The 25121-nt window shown below is 46.2% G+C and overlaps 1 protein-coding gene and 1 long non-coding RNA gene across 13 annotated transcripts in view; one reads left to right on the forward strand and one right to left on the reverse strand.

Annotated features, from left to right (window-relative positions):
* LOC128701712 (uncharacterized) overlaps positions 1-17013 on the forward strand; it is a 107332-nt gene extending 90319 nt beyond the window's left edge. Inside the window, exons 4-5 of the long non-coding RNA XR_008408959.2 lie at positions 15801-15929; positions 16863-17013. This is a non-coding gene — a long non-coding RNA (uncharacterized lncRNA). The remainder of the gene's footprint in view (positions 1-15800; positions 15930-16862) is intronic.
* Positions 1-25121, reverse strand: part of nab (NGFI-A-binding protein homolog) — a 1330987-nt gene that overhangs the window by 54756 nt on the left and 1251110 nt on the right. The gene's annotated exons all lie outside the window — the stretch shown is intronic.

Below are 25121 nucleotides of genomic sequence, written 5' to 3' on the forward strand. Positions count from 1 at the left end.
CCTGGTGTGTGTGTGTGTGTGTGTGTGCGCGAGAGAGAGAGAGAGAGAGAGAGAGAGAGAGAGAGAGAGAGAGAGAGAGAGAGAGAGAGAGAGAGAGAGAGAGAGAGAGAGAGAGAGAGAGAGAGCATGACAAGCTCCTGGACAAGACTCTCAAGTCATCAGGAACAGTACAGTACATTCGTACCCAACTGTATAAATGTATAATAACTTAACCAGTTGCCAATAATAATAATAATAATAATAATAATAATAATGAACGATTTAAAAGTAATAATTTACCTTTCAAATATGATAATGTTACGTCATGTCTGCGACACCTGGAGAATGAGACGTAATAAGCTGTGATCCAGGGAAAGATTAGCTACAGTTCCTTGGATCCAGAGCCCTTCACCGTTTAACCCTTGATCCAAGGAGTTGGAGCTATCCTTCCTTTGAATCAGACTTGATTATCTCCAATAAAGACAAAAAAAAATCTCAAAATCTTCACTTTTTTTTTTTTTTTTGAGGATTTTCAAAAATTTTGAGTTTCGACTTGAGTTAAATTTCTTGGTATACATTTAGCGGAAAAATAATGTAATAACACTTGAGGGGATTATTATTATTAAACCTGGGGTTAAATTAAAGTCTTGTGTATATATACTTAGATACACCGAGATGTCTCAGTATACACTCAGAGATGTATATACCTCTCGGTGTATATGTCGTGCAGAATAGGTAAAATTGGTCAGTTAGCAAGAAGCCGTTTAAAATTAAGTTCTTTCTAAAAAAAATTCTCTTATAAGTTTTAAGATATTGTTTTTCATTTATGTTAATGTAAAAATTAATAATTTTGTACCAAAAGAACCTTAGAAAACTTACCTAACCTTATTATAACAAGCGCAATTTAATTTAGCCTAATTCAACTAAATGTATTTTAGATAAGTTTACAATAATTTAATAATAAACAAAGTGAAATATATTTTTCTCGTTAGTTTAAGAATGATTATTGCGAAATTATTGCATAAGCAAATTTTCGCTTGTGTTATTCGGCAAGATGAGCGTTGCTATTTAAGCAGGTTTTGCTTATTCGGCACAACATATATATACTATTCCAGCTATAGGCATTTAAGGCTTCCTCCCCATCCATGGATTGACTGCCTCCCAGTACCGTAGCTCGATTGGTAACGCACTCAGCTCACAACGAGGTCAGGGGTTCGATCCCCGGTACGGGTGGAAACATTAAGATGTGTTTCCTTAAGACACCTGTTGTCCATGTTCACCTAGCAGTAAAATGAGTACCTGGGTGTTAGTGGATTGGTGTGGGTCGCATCCTGGGTGTTAGTGGACTGGTGTGGGTGGCATCCTGGGTGTTAGTGGACTGGTGTGGGTCGCATCCTGGGTGTTAGTGGACTGGTGTGGGTCGCATCCTGGGTGTTAGTGGACTGGTGTGGGTGGCATCCTGGGTGTTAGTTGACTGGTGTGGGTCGCATCCTGGGTGTTAGTGGAATGGTGTGGGTCGCATCCTGGGTGTTAGTGGACTGGTGTGGGTGGCATCCTAGGTGTTAGTGGACTGGTGTGGGTCACATCCTGGGTGTTAGTGGACTGGTGTGGGTCGCATTCTGGGTGTTAGTGGACTGGTGTGGGTCGCATTCTGGGTGTTAGTGGACTGGTGTGGGTGGCATCCTGGGTGTTAGTGGACTGGTGTGGGTCACATCCTGGGTGTTAGTGGACTGGTGTGGGTCGCATCCTGGGTGTTAGTGGACTGGTGTGGGTGGCATCCTGGGTGTTAGTTGACTGGTGTGGGTCGCATCCTGGGTGTTAGTGGACTGGTGTGGGTGGCATCCTGGGTGTTAGTGGACTGGTGTGGGTCGCATCCTGGGTGTTAGTGGAATGGTGTGGGTCGCATCCTGGGTGTTAGTGGACTGGTGTGGGTGGCATCCTAGGTGTTAGTGGACTGGTGTGGGTCACATCCTGGGTGTTAGTGGACTGGTGTGGGTCGCATTCTGGGTGTTAGTGGACTGGTGTGGGTCGCATTCTGGGTGTTAGTGGACTGGTGTGGGTGGCATCCTGGGTGTTAGTGGACTGGTGTGGGTCACATCCTGGGTGTTAGTGGACTGGTGTGGGTCGCATCCTGGGTGTTAGTGGACTGGTGTGGGTCGCATCCTGGGTGTTAGTGGACTGGTGTGGGTCACATCCTGGGTGTTAGTGGACTGTTGTGGGTCGCATCCTGGGTGTTAGTGGACTGTTGTGGGTCGCATCCTGGATGTTAGTGGACTGGTGTGGGTCGCATCCTGGGTGTTAGTGGGCTGGTGTGGGTGGACTGGTGTGAGTCACATCCTGGGTGTTAGTGGACTGGTGTGGGTCACATCCTGGGTGTTAGTGGACTGGTGTGGGTCACATCCTGAGACAAAACTGACCTAATTTGCGGGAAGTGCTCAGCATAATAAGGGACTTTCTATATAGTAGTATGTCATTGATGTCAGCTACGGCGTGTATACCTTGTACATGTACTGTGAGTTTAGAAGCTTTCCCCATTTATATCTGAAGTTTACTTCCAGGAGAGTGGGATGGATTGTAAAGTTAGTGGGATGGATTGTAAAGTTAGTGGGATGGATTGTAAAGGACCTGCCTAGTATGGGCCAACAGGCCTGCTACAGTGTTCCTCCTTTCTTATGTTCTTATGAGAGTTGACCAGACGGGTTAAAGAAAAAGTTTTGAGAACAGGTTTTTACTTTGTAGAGCTTTATTAGACTCTGTCTAGAGCTTTATCATGTTTTACCGTTGTGACCTTTATCATGTTGAGTATTATGACATAAAACTGTACGCACAGACAGGGAAAGAAGACACACTGATACCTATGTTTTTATGTATATCGTCTTCAGTTCGTGTTTTGTGGTGTTGAAACGTGCTTGAACCTCCGAGGTCATCAACCTGGATACTAAGTACAGCCAGAGGGTTGCACCATCAGCTTCCTCCGTCAGACTCCTGAGTCGGCAATAGATACATTATGATCACTAAGTCTGGGTATGCAGTGATATCAGTGGTTTTGAAAAAAGTCTTACTCGTTCATGCACGTCTGAGACCAGTCACTGTTCCCGTTAGTCTTTTTGAAGCTTGCTCCAGTTCCCACAGTATGAGGCAGGGTTGTGGTGGCAATGCCCCTTCCAAGGGCATTTGGGTATCCAGTGATGGGGTATATAGCCTGATTAGCCAATCACCGTTCCGTTAGACTTTCAGTAAAACGCTGGTCCGCTTCTCACAGAATGAGCTAGGTTGGAATAGCTACGCATTTCAGTACGGTCCGCTTGAATGAACTGAACCACGGTCCACAGGTGGAATGAACTGAACCACGGTCCACGGGTGGAATGAACTGAACCACGGTCCACAGGTGGAATGAACTGAACCACGGTCCACAGGTGGAATGAACTGAACCAAGGTTCAGAGGAAGAGTGGACCTAAGTACGGTCCACAGGGAAGATAGTTTGTACCACGGCTATCTTTCGAGCAGCCATAGAAAACACATCCTAAATCAACACTGAAAAAATTAAATAACAGCGCATGTACGCTGAAAAGTTTGTTTCTATATACACACTGAGTGGAGTAAGTCTATCAGTGTATATACACACTGAGTGGAGTAAGTCTATCAGTGTATATACACCTTTAGTTCACTCTAAAAACTGGTGGTGAACAAGTGACGTGTAGCAATGAAACAATAGTCGCCTCTTGATATGTATATACCGAGAGCAAGAGTTGATATACACTTGGAGGGGATGTATATCTCAGTATATATACACTTGGAGGTGATGTATATCTCAGTATATATACACTTGGAGGTGATGTATATCTCAGTATATATACACTTGGAGGGGATGTATATCTCAGTATATATACACTTGGAGGGGATGTATATCAGTATACATACACTTGGAGGGGATGTATATCTCAGTATATATACACTTAGACCTTACTTTAATTCTTACATTAAGGATTCAAGTGTGTGTGTTTGGTGGGGCATAGAGAAAGTGGTCTTAATCAGCCTCTTGTACTTGTTACACATGAATCCTAACAAACCATTGAGTTTTACAAAGAAAAAATGAAAAAAAAGCGAAAATGGGAATGTTTTGGTGATACTGAAAATCTTGGTGGATAAAGATTTGATTTAATGGAAGTTTCTTCTATTAACAGTCCATTACCAGTATAAAGAAAAAAATGTACAGAAAAAATGTGGGAATCCCGTGTATTGTACGTAATTGGTATTGTATATCCACATTTATCTTAGAGATTCGATATGCCATTTATTAAGGCATTTTATTGATAAAATATTTCGCCCACTAGAGTTTTTATCAATTCTACCACCGATAAAGTCCAGTTCTAGAACTGATAAATAGTGGAAAAAACGTCTTATTAAATGCAAAACGCATAGTGTCTCATCAACACATCCTCGAGGTCTTCCAGACCAGTGTCAGGTGGTGACGCACTGAGGAGGAGACATGATCTCTCGCTGGAGGCGCTGTCACTGCTCCTCCCCTCCAACTACTCTGCCAACGTTGCAATTATCGTTGACTGACGGACTTTAAGAAGGTGTCACCTGGATAACCCTTCAGTTGCCTCTGCAGCAACCTGCTGGCCAACGATCAGTGTTAATTCTGTAGCCTTTTTTTTTTCCTCTACGGCGCAAAAAGAACAGGTTTACAGAGGTCACAGTGGTCTTGATCACAACTTACTGGGCAGTTTCACCTTTAGAATTATTAGTTTCTTCATATATTGCACTACGATTACTTCGCAAAGCTAATCTACACAATACAATATGGTGATACAATCTGGAATCAGTACCAGTCAGAACGCTGATCATAATTTGTGATGCTGTCTCATCTGTATCAAGAGGCAGGTGAGAGTGCTACTCCCAGCAAGTGCTTCTACCCACACCGAGGCAGGTGAGAGTGCTACTCCCAGCAAGTGCTTCTACCCACACCGAGGCAGGAGAGACTGCTACTCCCAGCAAGTGCTTCTACCCACACCGAGGCAGGTGAGAGTGCTACTCCCAGCAAGTGCTTCTACCCACACCGAGGCAGGTGAGAGTGCTACTCCCAGCAAGTGCTTCTACCCACACCGAGGCAGGAGAGAGTGCTACTCCCAGCAAGTGCTTCTACCCACACCGAGGCAGGTGAGAGTGCTACTCCCAGCAAGTGCTTCTACCCACACCGAGGCAGGTGAGAGTGCTACTCCCAGCAAGTGCTTCTACCCACACCGAGGCAGGTGAGAGTGCTACTCCCAGCAAGTGCTTCTACCCACACCGAGGCAGGAGAGAGTGCTACTCCCAGCAAGTGCTTCTACCCACACCGAGGCAGGTGAGAGTGCTACTCCCAGCAAGTGCTTCTACCCACACCGAGGCAGGAGAGAGTGCTACTCCCAGCAAGTGCTTCTACCCACACCGAGGCAGGAGAGAGTGCTACTCCCAGCAAGTGCTTCTACCCACACCGAGGCAGGTGAGAGTGCTACTCCCAGCAAGTGCTTTACCCACACCGAGGCAGGAGAGAGTGGTACTCCCAGCGAGTGCTTCTACCCACACCGAGGCAGGAGAGACTGCTAGTCCCAGCAAGTGTTTCTACCCACACCGAGGCAGGAGAGAGTGCTACTCCCAGCAAGTGCTTCTACCCACACCGAGGCAGGAGAGACTGCTACTCCCAGCAAGTGCTTCTACCCACACCGAGGCAGGAGAGAGTGCTACTCCCAGCAAGTGCTTCTACCCACACCGAGGCAGGAGAGAGTGCTACTCCCAGCAAGTGCTTCTACCCACACCGAGGCAGGAGAGTGCTAGTCCCAGCAAGTGCTTCTACCCACACCGAGGCAGGAGAGACTGCTAGTCCCAGCAAGTGCTTCTACCCACACCGAGGCAGGAGAGACTGCTAGTCCCAGCAAGTGCTTCTACCCACACCGAGGCAGGTGAGAGAGTGCTAGTCCCAGCAAGTGCTTCTACCCACACCGAGGCAGGAGAGAGAGTGCTAGTCCCAGCAAGTGCTTCTACCCACACCGAGGCAGGAGAGAGAGTGCTAGTCCCAGCAAGTGCTTCTACCCACACCGAGGCAGGAGAGAGTGCTACTCCCAGCAAGTGCTTCTACCCACACCGAGGCAGGAGAGAGTGCTACTCCCAGCAAGTGCTTCTACCCACACCGAGGCAGGAGAGAGTGCTAGTCCCAGCAAGTGCTTCTACCCACACCGAGGCAGGAGAGTGCTACTCCCAGCAAGTGCTTCTACCCACAACGAGGCAGGAGAGAGAGTGCTAGTCCCAGCAAGTGCTTCTACCCACACCGAGGCAGGAGAGAGTGCTACTCCCAGCAAGTGCTTCTACCCACACCGAGGCAGGTGAGAGTGCGCTAGTCCCAGCAAGTGCTTCTACCCACACCGAGGCAGGAGAGAGTGCTACTCCCAGCAAGTGCTTCTAACCACACCGAGGCAGGTGAGAGAGTGCTAGTCTCAGCAAGTGCTTCTACCCACACCGAGGCAGGAGAGAGTGCTACTCCCAGCAAGTGCTTCTACCCACACCGAGGCAGGTGAGAGTGCTAGTCCCAGCAAGTGCTTCTACCCACACCGAGGCAGGTGAGAGTGCTACTCCCAGCAAGTGCTTCTACCCACACCGAGGCAGGTGAGATTGCTACTCCCAGCAAGTGCTTCTACCCACACCGAGGCAGGTGAGAGTGCTACTCCCAGCAAGTGCTTCTACTCACACCGAGGCAGGTGAGAGTGCTACTCCCAGCAAGTGCTTCTACCCACACCGAGGCAGGTGAGAGTGCGACTCCCAGCAAGTGCTTCTACCCACACCGAGGCAGGTGAGAGTGCTACTCCCAGCAAGTGCTTCTACCCACTAGGGAGGCCAAGCCCATGATGACACTCTTCAGGTCACTTGTTCTATCTAGGCTGGAATATTGCTGCACACTAACAGCACCTTTCAAGGCAGGTGAAATTGCCGACCTAGAAAATGTACAGAGAACTTTCACGGCGCGCATAACGGAGATAAAACACCTCAATTATTGGGAGCGCTTGAGGTTCCTAAACCTGTATTCCCTGGAACGCAGGAGGGAAAGATACATGATTATATACACCTGGAAAATCCTAGAGGGACTAGTACCGAACTTGCACACGAAAATCACTCACTACGAAAGCAAAAGACTTGGCAGACGATGCACCATCCCCCCAATGAAAAGCAGGGGTGTCACTAGCACGTTAAGAGACCATACAATAAGTGTCAGGGGCCCGAGACTGTTCAACTGCCTCCCAGCACACATAAGGGGGATTACCAACAGACCCCTGGCAGTCTTCAAGCTGGCACTGGACAAGCACCTAAAGTCAGTTCCGGATCAGCCGGGCTGTGGCTCGTACGTTGGTTTGCGTGCAGCCAGCAGCAACAGCCTGGTTGATCAGGCTCTGATCCACCAGGAGGCCTGGTCTCAGACCGGGCCGCGGGGGCGTTGACCCCCGGAACTCTCTCCAGGTAAACTCCAGGTAAGCACCGAGGCAGGTGAGAGTGCTACTCCCAGCAAGTGCTTCTACCCACACCGAGGCAGGTGAGAGAGTGCTACTCCCAGCAAGTGCTTCTACCCACACCGAGGCAGGTGAGAGTGCTACTCCCAGCAAGTGCTTCTACCCAAACCGAGGCAGGTGAGAGTGTTACTCCCAGCAAGTGCTTCTACCCACACCGAGGCAGGTGAGAGTGCTACTCCCAGCAAGTGCTTCTACCCACACCGAGGAAGGTGAGAGTGCTACTCCCAGCAAGTGCTTCTACCCACACCGAGGCAGGTGAGTGTTACTCCCAGCAAGTGCTTCTACCCACACCGAGGAAGGTTAGAGTGCTACTCCCAGCAAGTGCTTCTACCCACACCGAGGCAGGAGAGTGTTACTCCCAGCAAGTGCTTCTACCCACACCGAGGCAGGTGAGTGTTACTCCCAGCAAGTGCTTCTACCCACACCGAGGAAGGTTAGAGTGTTACTCCCAGCAAGTGCTTCTACCCACACCGAGGCAGGAGAGTGCTACTCCCAGCAAGTGCTTCTACCCACACCGAGGCAGGAGAGTGCTACTCCCAGCAAGTGCTTCTACCCACACCGAGGCAGGAGAGTGTTACTCCCAGCAAGTGCGTCTACCCACACCGAGGCAGGAGAGTGCTACTCCCAGCAAGTGCTTCTACCCACACCGAGGCAGGAGAGTGCTACTCCCAGCAAGTGCTTCTACCCACACCGAGGAAGGTGAGAGTGCTACTCCCAGCAAGTGCTTCTACCCACACCGAGGCAGGAGAGTGCTACTCCCAGCAAGTGCTTCTACCCACACCGAGGCAGGAGAGTGCTACTCCCAGCAAGTGCTTCTACCCACACCGAGGCAGGTGAGTGCTACTCCCAGCAAGTGCTTCTACCCACACCGAGGCAGGAGAGTGCTACTCCCAGCAAGTGCTTCTACCCACACCGAGGCAGGAGAGTGCTACTCCCAGCAAGTGCTTCTACCCACACCGAGGCAGGAGAGTGCTACTCCCAGCAAGTGCTTCTTTAAGGCTGAGGGACTGATCGCCTCATATCTACCTCTAAGCTACTACTGTTGTCTCCAGTATTAAAGATATATATTTCGACGAAGTCTGCTGAGTAGGCGAAATATTTCAGCAGTAAAGATAGCCAAGTGTTGCATATATCTTATTCATCCAGAAATATTAAGGTTTAATTGGTAACAGACGTGTCGTCATCTGTACGCTAGAAAATGTGACTAGTGCCTCCACCAAGTGCCAGATAACCTGAGCTATGATGGTTTTTTGTGACCCTGCGGAATGCTAACATCAATAGCTTGGCTGACTAGGCAGCCAAGGAGGAAATCTTGCCTCGAGCTTGACTGTGAGAGAAGCAGAACTATCGAAACCTGTCAAAGGTATGTCACAGATAACCAGAATGAGAATATAGAACCGCATCATTTACGAACCTCTCTAAGAGGCACCTAAATTTCACTGTCTTCTAATAACATGTTCATTTTTTCCCTATAATCTACCTTGTCCATAATTTCTACGGCATTTGCTTTGTCGACTTTCGTAAGGTTAAGTCCAGGATCTTTCCTTAATTCATGGTATAACTTAAATATTTGAGGACAATTGTGTAGCAGAGATCTGAGCTTTGCTCAGATCTCTTAAGGAAACACTTGGCAGTCTTGTTTTAGACCACAAGAATGCATGTGATGTAAGTCTGGTGTTAGTGGAATGGAACCATCAGTAACAGTCTCACTAGGCAGCGACCAGCCGCGATTACCGAACGAAGGATCAAGCATTCAACACAAGTGATGCGTAATCTCTCAGTTGACAAACTCAAGAGGCAGACCCCAAGAGTTTACTTAACATCGGTAAACTTGCCTAGATAAAGACAAACACACACACACACACACACACACACACACACACACACACACACACACACACACACACACACACACACACACACACATATACATTAATGAAAAAGTTACTATTGAAAAATAATCTACGTAACATATATGAAAATCTAAGTAAAAAAAATTGATGGAAGGACTGGAAAAAAGTCGTGAAAATAATCTGACTTGGCAAGAGCGTCCGCGGCGATCGACGGCAGCAAATAGATGACTAAAGCATTTGATTTATGAGCCTTGGAGGTTGCCACACTCCCCGGAACCCCCCTCTGACCTGTGATGTATTGGCTTCACACAGACGAGGAACCCCTCTACGCTCCTCCATGGGGCGTGTCTTGAAGCTGCCGGGGAGGACTCTTGATCTTACAATAACGGGGGTTGGAAGTAAACTATACGAGGGTCATCTATACATCAGGCAAGAATACTTCACTGCTTAAAATACCGATGAATGTAAAATATATCAATTTAAATACGGATGTACAATTGTGTATATACACCGAGACATACACCTCTCAATGTATATAGGGAGACATACACCTCTCAATGTATATAGGGAGACATACACCTCTCAGTGTATATAGGGAGACATACACCTCTCAGTGTATATAGGGAGACATACACCTCTCAATGTGGTATAAACCTTGGTAATAAATACCGACAAGTTGGTTTAGAAAGACACGTAAGCAAACACTATAACATATTTATTAGAAAACGTTTCGGTCCTGGGACCGAAGTGATCAAGGTCCCAGGACCGAAACGTTTTCTAATAAATATGTTATAGTGTTTGCTTACGTGTCTTTCTAAACCAACCTCTCAATGTATATGGGGAGACACACCTCTCTGTATATGGGGAGATATACACCTCTCAGTGTATATAGGGAGACATTGAGCTCTCGATATATATACCCTGAGAGACGTACACTTCCCGGTGTATATATCCTGCCATTAATGCTAAGAATTAGGTTTGCCTTGGTCTTTTATGGGAGACGATTACCATCATTCAGCTTGTCGTGTGTGACACCTACGAGTTTAGCGCTTCCCATGAACGTGTATTCATCGTGCCCCTCAAGCAAGGTTCCTTGATGCTTGTGACGGGATCTTGATCTAGGGAACTGGCTCTGTGCTCCAGTTCCCAAGATTGAGCCCGAATGCCTTCCAATTCTCCCCTCACAGGCGCTGTATAATCCCTACGGGTTTAGCGCTCCCTAACAATAATCCTCCTCCTCACACTCCCCCCCCCCCATCCCTCTCTACCACTTTTTTTTTTTTTTTTTTTTTTTTTTTTTGCTTACATTTACTTACTCCTTGCATCATTTCCTCTCTGTCACATTCACTGTTTCAGTTCTACTCATTTGTCTCAGTCTTGGTAACATAGCGTTGCTCTTTAGTCTCGTTCCAGTTTGTGTTATTATCCAGTGTCCTGGCCACTCTAGATTCATCATAGTGGATGATCTCTCAATCTCTGCATGTGTTGGGTTCACTCAGCATCTGTCTCAGCTGGAGTACTCGTGGCTCTGTTGGTAGCGTTATCAGCTCCCACACTGAGGGACCAGGGCTCGATTCCCTGCACGAGTGAAAAAGTTAGGGATGTTTCCTTAAACCTGACGTCTGTCCCTGCTTACATAGCAGTATGTACCCGGGTATTACTTGCCTTACTCCTGCTGCCACTGTTCACCTAGCAGTAATTAAGTACCTGGTGTTAGTAGACGAGTCGCATCCTTGGGGAGAGAATCCAGTAACAGTAATGGAAATAAGCCATACAGTGGCTTTTTCTGGAGTTATCCTGGGTTACTAACCCTCCGGGTTGATCCTAACAAAATCTTAATTCAGACTTAACCACTTGTTACTTAAACTAGTCAGACTTTTTATTTTACGGTCAAAATATTTGAAGATATTAATGTTTATATTTGGGAAAAATGAAAATTGAGACCATTTCAATGGTTATAAATGTTTAGTTTGATTTGAAGTATTTACTTCAGGGTTTTGATGTTTCTTAGACATTTGGAAGTGCGAGCTCTCAGTAGTAGTACCAGTACCAGTAACCAGTGTACCAGTAGATGACTCACTACCAACCGTCTCTGCGTGAATCACTGTCTGTATTCATATTGTTGCTGACCACAGCAGTATTCAAACACCCCCTCACATATGGGTACTGGGGTTAGTTAGTCTTATGAGAGAGAGCAAGGAGGCAGGTCACCGGCTGTTTGGCCTTTCCCACATTATCCGTAATATACGTACTTCCAGCCTACGTGAGTATTTCTTTACCCTATCCACGTGTTCGAACCCCACATGATACCTATGTGCGGGTTATTTGTGTATCCCCAAGAGAGGTATCCCCTATATTAAGCTTGGACAGAGCGTAACATTGTCCTGTTAAAATATTGTTGTAGTACACGTGTGTGTGTGTGTGTGTGTGTGTGTGTGTGTGTGTGTGTGTGTGTGTGTGTGTGTGTGTGTGTGTGTGTGTGTGTGTGTGTGTGCGTGTGTGTGTGTGTGTGTGTGTGTGTTTACTGGCGATTCACCATGTAAATAGGAGTATCGTAGTTGGCACACCTTTCCTTGGTAAACACCTTTGTTATTGTGTATACTAGAAGTACATTTACTGTGACCACATAACAAGACAATTTCACTGCCCTTGTTTCTATATAGTATTGATGGAAGTATTTGGAGGGAGGTGGTTAAGGGGTGTCCTAACACTGGAGGTAAGATGGAGGGAGGTGGTTAAGGGGTGTCCTAACACTGGAGGTAAGATGGAGGGAGGTGGTTAAGGGGTGTCCTAACACTGGAGGTAAGATGGAGGGAGGTGGTTAAGGGGTGTCCTAACACTGGAGGCAAGATGGAGGGAGGTGGTTAAGGGGTGTCCTAACAACACTGGAGGTGTGAAGGTAAGATAGAGGTTAAAGCTATGTCCTAACAGCGCCAGCATTAATATCCCTTTAGCCAGTCTATCCTGCAAAGCTCTTGACAAATTACGTCAACAGTGGACGTAACTCCTCGATACATTCACTCTCTCTGGCAGTGTTTGATCAGCAGTGGGACGCTAAATGCTCTTATTAATGATGTGGAAGAGAAAGTGAACGCCTGCCTCCCCTTCGCGCCATTTTTTTCCCCGCCCTTTTTTCTGCCGCTTTTTTTCTCCCGCTGTTTTATTTTCCCGCCTTTTATATCCCGACTGGGGTTGGAGGTCTTTTCAGAGAGGGAAGATTATATTAATGATCTGGAGTATTGAGTTGGTAGATTGTAAATGTGCAGCGGAAACTGATGGATGGACTGTCTCGTGGACTGACACTAGCCTAGCTACTGGCTACACTCATCCACCACACCAGACTGATGGATGGACTGTCTCATGGTCTGACACTAGCCCAGTTACTGGCTACACTCATCCACCACACCAGACGGAAGGACTGTCTCATGGTCTGACACTAGCCCAGTTACTGGCTAAACTCATCCACCACACCAGACTGATGGATGGACTATCTCATGGTCTGACACTTGCCTAGTTACTGGGTACACTCATCCACCACACCAGACGGAAGGACTGTCTCATGGTCTGACACTAGCCCAGTTACTGGCTAAACTCATCCACCACACCAGACTGATGGATGGACTATCTCATGGTCTGACACTTGCCTAGTTACTGGGTACACTCATCCACCACACCAGACGGAAGGACTGTCTCATGGTCTGACACTAGCCCAGTTACTGGCTACACTCATCCACCACACCAGACGGAAGGACTGTCTCATGGTCTGACACTAGCCCAGTTACTGGCTACACTCATCCACCACACCAGACGGAAGGACTGTCTCATGGTCTGACACTAGCCCAGTTACTGGCTAAACTCATCCACCACACCAGACTGATGGATGGACTATCTCATGGTCTGACACTAGCCTAGTTACTGGCTACACTCATCCACCACACCAGACTGATGGATGGACTGTCTCATGGTCTGACACTAGCCTAGTTACTGGCTACACTCATCCACCACACCAGACTGATGGATGGACTGTCTCATGGTCTGACACTAGCCTAGTTACTGGCTACACTCATCCACCACACCAGACTGATGGATGGACTGTCTCATGGTCTGACACTAGCCTAGTTACTGGCTACACTCCTTGACGTTTCGCCCACGCAATTAGCTTGATCATTGGGGATCATGGGGAAGCACTAACCCCGTAAGGACCATACCAAGCCTAAGGAATAGAAAGCATTCAAGAAGCAGAAAATTGCTCTCAATTCCTTTGATCAAAAGCCCTTCACCCTCTTTGCTACAGCTAACCTTGACTGGAGCTAAACCACTGTTGCTAACTAGTCAGTTCCCTCGTACATAGTTTTTTGCAAAGGCGATTGAAAAAAGTACATTAAAAATTTAATATCTCGTGGAAGGGGCCTTCCTAGTACACGATATTCAGGTTCTCACGGTCTTTTTCAGTTGCATTTACATTAGATTAACATATAGACGAGCTTTATAAGATAGCTGACTACACACACACAACTTTAAGAGCTAACCGTATCGAGAAGCTTTATAAGACAGCTGACTGGATATGAACTTTATAAGAGCAGATTGTATATACAAAAAACAGCAGAACCGGTTAAGTATCAATTTGGGTCCTTACGCTTCAAGCTTTATCTGTTATTGTAACTTAAAACCTGCTAATTTCCGTAAAGGCTCCTGGTCCAAGGAATCGGAGTTGCATTTTTTTGCTATCCTGCGATCATACTTTTATCTCTCATTTCCGAGACTCTCTTAATGCCCCTCCCCCTTCCTTTCTTAAAGAGTTTAGTGCTTCCTCAGGAGTATACGAGGTAAGAGAGAAGCTGATAAAGGTCGTACAGCATTCTCTCTCTCTCTCCTAGTGAAATATATCTCCTCAGGGCAGAGGAGACTTACACGACAGTAAAGAGAGTTTCGTGCACCATAAATCCCTTGATGCTATATTAGCCTCAGATTCCCTTAATCACTCACATTTTAAATCCATTTAGACTCTTACCTCGCCAGATTTACATAGCAAACATGTCATAATTTTAAGCTTATCGCTAGTTATCCCCAAGAAAACTTAGGAGAAAAGAAAATAACATAAAACATGAATTTAAGGAGGATATATTGTGAGGAAAGGTGTATGTGTAGCCATCTTGGGGGTTGGAATTATTCCCGTGGAGATGCATACTGCCAGTCCCCACGGGTTAAGCGCTATACAGTGTGTGTGTATGTATATATATATGTGTGTGTGTGTGCGCGCGCGCGCGTGCGTGCTGAATACGTACAACTTAGGATTTTGGCTTAAATAGCAACGCTCTTCTTGCCAAATAAGGCAAGCGAAAATTTGTGTATGCAATAATTTCGCAAAAATCGTTCTGAACCTAACGAAAAAACGTATTTCATTGCTTATTACTAAATTATTGTAAACTTGTCTAAAATATATTTAGTTGGATTAGGCTAAACTAAATTGCGCTTGTTATAATAAGGTTAGGCAAATTTTCTAAGGTTCTTTTGGTACAAACTTGTTAATTTTTACATAACCATAAAAAAATACATCTTTAAACGTACAAGAGAATTTTAGAAAGGACTTAATTTTAAATGAGTTCTTGCTAATTGACCAATTTTACTTATTCGGCACGATATATATATATATATATATATATATATATATATATATATATATATATATATATATATATATATATGGGGTGGTACCACTTACATATATCATCACACACACGTGTGTGTAGCAGGAAGATAAGTACCACCTGAAAACTAAGGATTTTTTATTATGATTGTCGTTTAATATATTCATAATATTATGATTAAAATATAATGGTTTGTATAATCCCTATATGAAAATAGTGACTGTCCGATCATCAAAAATATGAATAATTAACCACTGAAAAAAAAAGATGCAAGATTGAACTTAGGATTATGTTTGTCAAGTGTTTTATCTTAAGATTAAACGATGGTAAAAAAAAAATAAGATTAACAATCTTTGGGTAAGTACTTTATCATTAATGAATATTTCAGCTTGGCACATAGACGTTTACTGTTCATGAATAAACAAAATAATGAATGGGAACTCGAAGTGGTACTTGGGAAGCGACAGTTGAGTTACAGCTGGTGACCACTGGTGTAGATGTGGTTTATGAAAGCTTCCTGTTGTAGGCCTCGTAGCTCATTGGTAGACCACTGGCCATGCTACCTGTCAGGAGGAATGGGGATATGTCCCAGGAAGGGGATTCAAGAGGCTTTGAGTTTTATGGGCTTGAGCATCCAGCAGGCTTGTGTGATCGTGTTAGGTATGAATATACAAAAGAGGTTTTTAATGGACGTGTATAACTCTCACACTCGCACATACCAGGATATTTCGATTGTGTTTGTTTTAAATCATTCCCCTGAAACATTGTATATTTTTTTCAGGAGCTACATTGTGATTTGTGGAGTGAAAGGCTGGCCTGGAAAACATGCAAAGCACCCACGTACTGCACTGGTGACATACACTTTGAAGGAGACGGCTCTCTTCCCGTGATCCACGGAACAACATTTAAGGTAGAGTATATTAATTCATTATAGGTATTAATATATTTTTCCATGCGTTTATCGTTGTCGACCACGTACTAAACATAATCCAGTAGTGACCTCCAAGCTACAACAATCTGACTCGGCTCTACCACGCCTGACCATCAAACAGTTTTGCAGGTTATGTTTTATGACTGGTTATTACAGGACGGCCACGTTAACTCTCTTTTTCAAGCACATTAGAAATATAGCACACTCGGTCTCGTACTCTTGGAGATCAGTATTAGCATAAGTGTTCCGTAGGTCTGGAACCATAGGGAGAAATTTAAAAACAGAGGCAATAATTTTTTTTTATTTGTAAAGTATTCAGTGTCTCCACCTATATTGATACATAATAGAAACGAAACACGAGTACTACCAATGATGGTGCTACATGGGTGTGCCACAGGTCTGGAATATATAGACGCATATAACACCATTCCTAACACTATTCGTCACAAACTGTTGACTGCGTTCCTATGCCACCAACAGCAGTAGACACATTGAATAAAAGCGGTGAAACAAGTGGAAGTTCTAAATCAACAATCTCTCAGGTTAAAAGCTAATGATTATGTAAACAGATCCTTGCAATTTCTAATGTCCTCTTTATGGAGATCACAAATATGGTTAAAAATCACGAAACAATCTTGTTAGGAGGAAGTGTGGTTGTTACCTTGCCTCGCTTAGACAGGCGATATGTACCTCCACAGTGATTAGAAACGTAGAAGTGACCAATACCACAGTTAAATATGTGAAAGTTTTCTAAGCTTTGTGTCTGAGAATGCTCTAGCGATCTACAAGTTGCATCAGTTTTCCATTCATTTACAGGTTAAGATAAAATTTTTAATAATTATTTCAAATTTTTACATTAGTGTTAATTATATCCCTTAGGCAAGAAAAATTACAATTAATTATCCTTTTCAGGTCTTCCCAAGATGGACGTATGGAACACTACCTGGAGACCCTACAAATTTCGAGACGAATACGAGGAATTTTTGGAACTCTTGTCTAACAGGATGTAAATCCTCAACTACACATACGCACATGTAACACACTTCTAGTTTAACATGAGCTCAGTCCCTGAACAGGAGGCCATATGTCCCCAACCACGTGCAGCTAGTCCATGAGCAGGATTATCAGTTTCAAACTGTTCCCTGACATACAGGCTATGTGAAGGAGGCCCTACATACTGAACACGGGCAGCTAGTCTCTGAGCAGGATTATCAGTTCCGACTGTTTCCTGACATACAGGCTACGTGATTCAGTCCCTGTGCAGGAGGGCATCAACCAAATCTTTCAGTGGGCTGCAGAAAACAATATGAAGTTCAACGATGAGAAATTTCAATTACTCAGATATGGTAAACATGAGGAAATTAAATCTTCATAAGAGTACAAAACAAATTCTGGCCACAAAATAGAGCGAAACACCAACGTCAAAGACCTGGGAGTGATCATGTCGGAGGATCTCACCTTCAAGGACCATAACATTGTATCAATCGCATCTGCTAGAAAAATGACAGGATGGATAATGAGAACCTTCAAAACTAGGGAGGCCAAGCCCATGATGACACTCTTCAGGTCACTTGTTCTATCTAGGCTGGAATATTGCTGCACACTAACAGCACCTTTCAAGGCAGGTGAAATTGCCGACCTAGAAAATGTACAGATAACTTTCACGGCGCGCATAACGGAGATAAAACACCTCAATTATTGGGAGCGCTTGAGGTTCCTAAACCTGTATTCCCTGGAACGCAGGAGGGAGAGATACATGATTATATACACCTGGAAAATCCTAGAGGGACTAGTACCGAACTTGCACACGAAAATCACCCACTACGAAAGCAAAAGACTTGGCAGACGATGCACCATCCCCCCAATGAAAAGCAGGGGTGTCACTAGCACGTTAAGAGACCATACAATAAGTGTCAGGGGCCCGAGACTGTTCAACTGCCTCCCAGCACACATAAGGGGGATTACCAACAGACCCCTGGCAGTCTTCAAGCTGGCACTGGACAAGCACCTAAAGTCAGTTCCGGATCAGCCGGGCTGTGGCTCGTATGTTGGTTTGCGTGCAGCCAGCAGCAACAGCCTGGTTGATCAGGCTCTGATCCACCAGGAGGCCTGGTCTCAGACCGGGCCGCGGGGGCGTTGACCCCCGGAACTCTCTCCAGGTAAACTCCAGGTATACCAGTCACGGCAGCTAGTCCCTGAGCAGGATTATCAGTTCCGACTGTTTCCTGACATACAGGCTACGTGATTCAGTCCCTGTGCAGGAGTGCCTGACATACCAGTCACGGGCAGCTAGTCCCTGAGCAGGATTATCAGTTCCGACTGTTTCCTGACATACAGGCTACGTGCAACTGGTCCCTGAGCAGGAGGCCCTAAAATACACCCTGACATACTGGCCACGGGCAGCTAGTCCCTGAGCAGGGTTCCAGCATAGCTGGTCCCTGACATACAGGCTACGTGCGCTCAGTCCCTGAACAGGAGTGCCTGACATACTGGCCACGTGCAGCTAGTCCCTGAGCAGGGTTCCAGCATAAGCTGGTCCCTGACATACAGGCTACGTGAGCTCAGTCCCTGAACAGGAGTGCCTGACATACTGGCCACGTGCAGCTAGTCCCTGAGCAGGGTTCCAGCATAAGCTGGTCCCTGACATACAGGCTACGTGAGCTCAGTCCCTGAACAGGAGGCCCTACACCCTGACATACTGAACACGGGCAGCTAGTCCCTGAGCAGGATTATCAGTTCCGACTGTTTCCTGACATACAGGCTACGTGCATTCAGTCCCTGTGCAGGAGTGCCTGACATACCAGTCACGGGCAGCTAGTCCCTGAGCAGGATTATCAGTTCCGACTGTTTCCTGACATACAGGCTACGTGCAACTGGTCCCTGAGCAGGAGGCCCTAAAATACACCCTGACATACTGGCCACGGGGAGCTAGTCCCTGAGCAGGGTTCCAGCATAGCTGGTCCCTGACATACAGGCTACGTGAGCTCAGTCCCTGAACAGGAGTGCCTGACATACTGGCCACGTGCAGCTAGTCCCTGAGCAGGGTTCCAGCATAAGCTGGTCCCTGACATACAGGCTACGTGAGCTCAGTCCCTGAACAGGAGTGCCTGACATACTGGCCACGTGCAGCTAGTCCCTGAGCAGGGTTCCAGCATAAGCTGGTCCCTGACATACAGGCTACGTGAGCTCAGTCCCTGAACAGGAGGCCCTACACCCTGACATACTGAACACGGGCAGCTAGTCCCTGAGCAGGATTATCAGTTCCGACTGTTTCCTGACATACAGGCTACGTGCATTCAGTCCCTGTGCAGGAGTGCCTGACATACCAGTCACGGGCAGCTAGTCCCTGAGCAGGATTATCAGTTCCGACTGTTTCCTGACATACAGGCTACGTGCAACTGGTCCCTGAGCAGGAGGCCCTAAAATACACCCTGACATACTGGCCACGGGCAGCTAGTCCCTGAGCAGGGTTCCAGCATAGCTGGTCCCTGACATACTGGCTACGTGCGCTCAGTCCCTGAACAGGAGTGCCTGACATACTGGCCACGTGCAGCTAGTCCCTGAGCAGGGTTCCAGCATAGCTGGTCCCTGACATACTGGCTACGTGAGCTCAGTCCCTGAACAGGAGTGCCTAACATACTGGCCACGTGCAGCTAGTCCCTGAGCATTATTATTATTATAATCAAGGGGGAAGCGCTAAACCCGTAGGATTATACAGCGCCTGTGGGGAGAGATGTGGAAGGTATTCAGGCTTCAGGCAACTGGAAAACAGACCCAATTCCCTAGATGAAGAGCCCCTCACCAGCTGATATGGCATACTTTGGTATATATAAATCAATAACAACACTGACTAAGGATTCGAACCCATGCTGCTTTGACCTGCCTCATGGTGGGCGAAAACTCATGACGAATTAATCCACTGGATCATACAATCCTTAAGAGTAGCGCATCCAGCGGAACTGGATGTTGTACAAAATCCAGTTCCGCTGGATGCGCTACTCTTAAGGATCGTATGGTCCAGTGGATTAAGGCGTCCCGAGTTTTTGCCTACCATGAGGTAGGCCAAAGCAGCATAGGTTCAAGGCTTTGGCTAGTTGCAGTGTTGTTATTGATCAATACCACTCGTTCGTGGGCACAATATATATATATATATATTATTTATATATATATATATATAATATAACCAATGAAAATTTGGTGGTGGGAGGTATTTGTTACACGAGTGAGTTAAAGTGTATACTTGACAATGTTGGAGAAGAGGAGGTTGGAGAATATAGTAATGTTTATGTAGACAGCGGAGATTAGGTGTGAGGTTACGAAAATTATATTTCAGAGAACTGATGAGAGGTTTTTTCAACATCTAGAAAGGATAAATAAGAATTACTTAAACAAAAGTCTATATAAATTTTTTGGGGGGAGGGAAACACAGGATGAGAGGTAAAGATACCTTCATTGTTAAGAGTTTGAACATTTATCAGGCTAATGTAAGAAGAATAGGTCACTGAGAAGACTTAAATGGTTTTATAACGTTGTGTGTTGTTGTATGAACAAGGTAAAATTTATTAAGAGATTTAGAGGAACAGGTTAGTCTTGGACGTGAGAAATACAGTGTCTACACTCTGGAGTAGTGAGGATGTTGTGGTTCAGAGGATCTTTAAGCTGTTTCGCCTTACATCTATATTAAGTATACAGTAGACTCTCGATTAAAAGTTTCTTACTAGACTACCATCCATAAATTACGAAAAATATAAAACATTACAAAAAAAAAAATCACTCCATTTGCACTATTTTTGATGCTACTTAAGAAAAAGCTACTAAAAAACATAGAAAATTAAGTTTTAGCATGATACAAAGTTTTCTCTCGTCTGATTGTTCCCTAACTGAGGTGCCTTCTACGGAGTATTTATCTCATTAAAACTCTCATAACCTTCAGGTCTGTGAGGAGCAATTGATCCAATAAACAAGTGTCATCATAACCATTTTCCATTTTGAGAAAGTTTTCTCGTCATTTTCGGACGGATTTTCAAAATTTAAAATCACACCAGGGGTACTATTTTCTATGCTGATTCAGAATATACTTAAAAATGCAAAATCAGATTATTTTAGCACCATACGAGGCCGTCTTTTCCCAGTATTGCCTAACAGAGGACGCTAATATTTTTATTAAGATTATTCATTACGGAAAATAACAAAGTTATCAATAACGAATGACCAGAATTTATGATAAATTATAAATTAGGAAAAATACCAATAAATGTTCTATATTATTATCCCTCCTAAGACTGAGGTCGATTAAAATACGGAGAAGTGAAAAGTAGAAGGATCTCTCTCCTCTTTCTCTCTCTCTCTCTCCGGGGGTTTCCATTTTGCTTCAATTTACGTTTATGTGCGCGTGGACATTTATTGCAGGAAATGTATCCAACTCGCTGGTGAGATATAATGCTTCATGTAAATAAGATTCTTTATCATGGGAAAAAACAGAGTTTGGAGGAAGACTGTGGTGGAGGCTTGAGGAACCCGTCCCTGTGTCTACTGCCTCACCTACCTTCCTATATACAAACCTACATTACCTACCTTTTACCTACCTATCTGCCAGTTAGTCTCCTAACCCATTCACCTCTTACCTGGTCTCTCTTTTCTGTGCTCTTAGTCAACATTTTGCGCAACCTCCTCGCATCAAACCTAATTACACCTGATACCCAGGCTCTAAATGCCCCTTTTGGGTTTAGAATTTCACCATGAATATATATTAGCTCGTACTGGCTTTCAGACTCCTGTATACCTTGTTATCCAATGATTGGAAATAAACAGTGTGACTGAATTATCCAGGCACTGCCCTACCCCTTTAGGTTTAGCAATTATAATTAACACTTATTTTTAAAATAGAGTTTTAACATATTACACCCCAAGAACATCACTATTTTGACTGGATTTATAAAAATTACCATAGACTAAACAGGTGTTAGCCGAGTAGCTGATTAATGTGGTTTAAAGTCTATCTACTACACGAGTCATTAAGTTCTCTCTCGATAGAAAAATATCCTTAATCCCTGTTAATTTGTACTAAGGTTTTCTTTATGTACAACTTTCACACTGCAGAGCAGTGAGGCTCAGCTGTCACTGTTGACATTTATGGAGTGTTGCTAGAGGTAGCATCTGGTCCCTGACCAGTTTACACAGTGTCAGTTGATGTGAGTGTTGGAGTGATGGTCCTGTGTCTTGTTCAGGGTAGACTAGTTCTATAACTACGACCTTCAGAATATCAAGAGTGATAATGGAATGTGGACAGTCTGGTACGTAAAACTAAATCTGGACAGTGGTACCTGTACTGGAATGTAGATAGTGTGGCCTTTATTACTGAATGTGGATAGTGTGGCCCTTATTACTGAATGTGGGTAGTGTGGCCCTTATTACTGAATGTGGGTAGTGTGGCCCTTATTACTGAATGTGGGTAGTGTGGCCCTTATTACTGAATGTGGGTAGTGTGGCCCTTATCACTGAATGTGGATAGTGTGGCCCTTATTACTGAATGTGGGTAGTGTGGCCCTTATCACTGAATGTGGGTAGTGTGGCCCTTATCACTGAAGGTGGATAGTGTGGTCCTTATTACTGAATGTGTATAGTGTGGCCCTTCTTACTGACTGTTGATAGTGTGGCCCTTCTAACTGAATGTAGATAGTGTGGCACTTAGAATGTAGAGTGTGGTAGGCTGGTGTTAAATTCACACTTAACACTGTCTTGTATAGCTCAAACATCTGCTATCACAACAGTCCCACAAGTCTAGTGATTTTAACTGATAATCAATTAGACAAACGTATGACTCAAGGTGATCTTTAATGCAAATAATTTGGAAATTCCCAGCCAGGATCTTGGCTGCCAAGTTATTTCTTAATTGTAAGATGAAGATATCCCCTTGATTCTTACCACAGTCACCAAGACTGGCTAACACCACCCTAGCCACCAGTCACCAAGACTGGCTAGCACCACCCTAGCCACCAGTCACCAAGACTGGCTAACACCACCCTAGCCACCAGTCACCAAGACTGGCTACCACCACCCTAGCCACCAGTCACCAAGACTGGCTAACACCACCCTAGCCACCAGTCACCAAGACTGGCTAACACCACCCTAGCCACCAGTCACCAAGACTGGCTAACACCACCCTAGCCACCAGTCACCAAGACTGGCTAACACCACCCTAGCCACCAAGACTGGCTAACACCACCCTAGCCACCAAGACTGGCTAACACCACCCTAGCCACCCGTCACCAAGACTGGCTAACACCACCCTAGCCACCAGTCACCAAGACTGGCTAACACCACCCTAGCCACCAGTCATCAAGACTGGCTACCACCCTAGCCACCAAGACTGGCTAACACCACCCTAGCCACCAGTCACCAAGACTGGCTAACACCACCCTAGCCACCAGTCACCAAGACTGGCTAACACCACCCTAGCCACCAGTCACCAAGACTGGCTAACACCACCCTAGCCACCAGTCACCAAGACTGGCTAGCACCACCCTAGCCACCAGTCACCAAGACTGGCTAACACCACCCTAGCCACCAGTCACCAAGACTGGCTAACACCACCCTAGCCACCAGTCACCAAGACTGGCTAACACCACCCTAGCCACCAAGACTGGCTAACACCACCCTAGCCACCAAGACTGGCTAACACCACCCTAGCCACCAGTCACCAAGACTGGCTAACACCACCCTAGCCACCAGTCACCAAGACTGGCTAACACAACCCTAGCCACCAGTCATCAAGACTGGCTAACACCACCCTAGCCACCAAGACTGGCTAACACCCCCCTAGCCACCAGTCACAAGGACTGGCTAACACCACCCTAGCCACCAGTCACCAAGACTGGCTAACACTACCCTAGCCACCAGTCACCAAGACTGGCTAACACCACCCTAGCCACCAGTCACCAAGACTGGCTAGCACCACCCTAGCCACCAGTCACCAAGACTGGCTAGCACCACCCTAGCCACCAGTCACCAAGACTGGCTAACACCACCCTAGCCACCAAGACTGGCTAACCCCACCCTAGCCACCAAGACTGGCTAACACCACCCTAGCACCAGTCACCAAGACTGGCTAACACCACCCTAGCCACCAGTCACCAAGACTGGCTAGCACCACCCTAGCCACCAGTCACCAAGACTGGCTAACACCACCCTAGCCACCAGTCACCAAGACTGGCTAACACCACCCTAGCCACCAGTCACCAAGACTGGCTAACACCACCCTAGCCACCAAGACTGGCTAACACCACCCTAGCCACCAAGACTGGCTAACACCACCCTAGCCACCAGTCACCAAGACTGGCTAACACCACCCTAGCCACCAGTCACCAAGACTGGCTAACACCACCCTAGCCACCAGTCACCAAGACTACCACCACCCTAGCCACCAGTCACCAAGACTGACTACCACCGCCCTAGCCACCAGTCACCAAGACTGACTACCACCACCCTAGCCACCAGTCACCAAGACTGGCTAACACCACCCTAGCCACCAAGACTGGCTAACACCACCCTAGCCACCAAGACTGGCTAACACCACCCTAGCACCAGTCACCAAGACTGGCTAACACCACCCTAGCCACCAGTCACCAAGACTGGCTAACACCACCCTAGCCACCAGTCACCAAGACTGGCTAACACCACCCTAGCCACCAGTCACCAAGACTACCACCACCCTAGCCACCAGTCACCAAGACTGACTACCACCGCCCTAGCCACCAGTCACCAAGACTGACTACCACCACCCTAGCCACCAGTCACCAAGACTGGCTAACACCACCCTAGCCACCAAGACTGGCTAACACCACCCTAGCCACCAAGACTGGCTAACACCACCCTAGCCACCAAGACTGGCTAACACCACCCTAGCACCAGTCACCAAGACTGGCTAACACCACCCTAGCCACCAGTCATCAAGACTGGCTAACACCACCCTAGCCACCAGTCACCAAGACTGGCTAGCACCACCCTAGCCACCAGTCACCAAGACTGGCTAACACCACCCTAGCCACCAGTCACCAAGACTGGCTAACACCACCCTAGCCACCAGTCACCAAGACTGGCTAACACCACCCTAGCCACCAAGACTGGCTAACACCACCCTAGCCACCAAGACTGGCTAACACCACCCTAGCC

This window comes from Cherax quadricarinatus, chromosome 96 (genome assembly GCF_038502225.1).
Source record: "Cherax quadricarinatus isolate ZL_2023a chromosome 96, ASM3850222v1, whole genome shotgun sequence".
In the NCBI taxonomy this organism is placed as follows: Eukaryota; Metazoa; Arthropoda; class Malacostraca; order Decapoda; family Parastacidae; genus Cherax; species Cherax quadricarinatus.